Raw genomic sequence first — 274 nt, 5'->3', positions numbered from 1 at the left:
GGGGGGGTAGTTCGCTTTTAAAATATTTTTCTTATTTTGAATTCACGTTCATTGTCGGTCATTTCTCTGACCTCGCTCACAGTAATCGATATTCCACTCAATCTCCAGCACTTGTCCCAGTCGAATCAGCTTGTGCCCGAGGGCCACACAGCGGCAGGACCATCAGGGTGGAGGGAAGCCTCAATTCTCCAGCATTTAGATGTCGAAGAGGCTGCCCCTCAAAAGCCCTATGGCCTGGAGCCTATCACAGAGGCTCCATGTGGATCCTTCGTCC

This window comes from Gekko japonicus, unplaced genomic scaffold (assembly GCF_001447785.1).
Source record: "Gekko japonicus isolate JY-2015 unplaced genomic scaffold, Gekko_japonicus_V1.1 scaffold1784, whole genome shotgun sequence".
NCBI lineage: Eukaryota > Metazoa > Chordata > Lepidosauria > Squamata > Gekkonidae > Gekko > Gekko japonicus.
Note: the sequence above shows the minus strand (reverse complement) of the source record.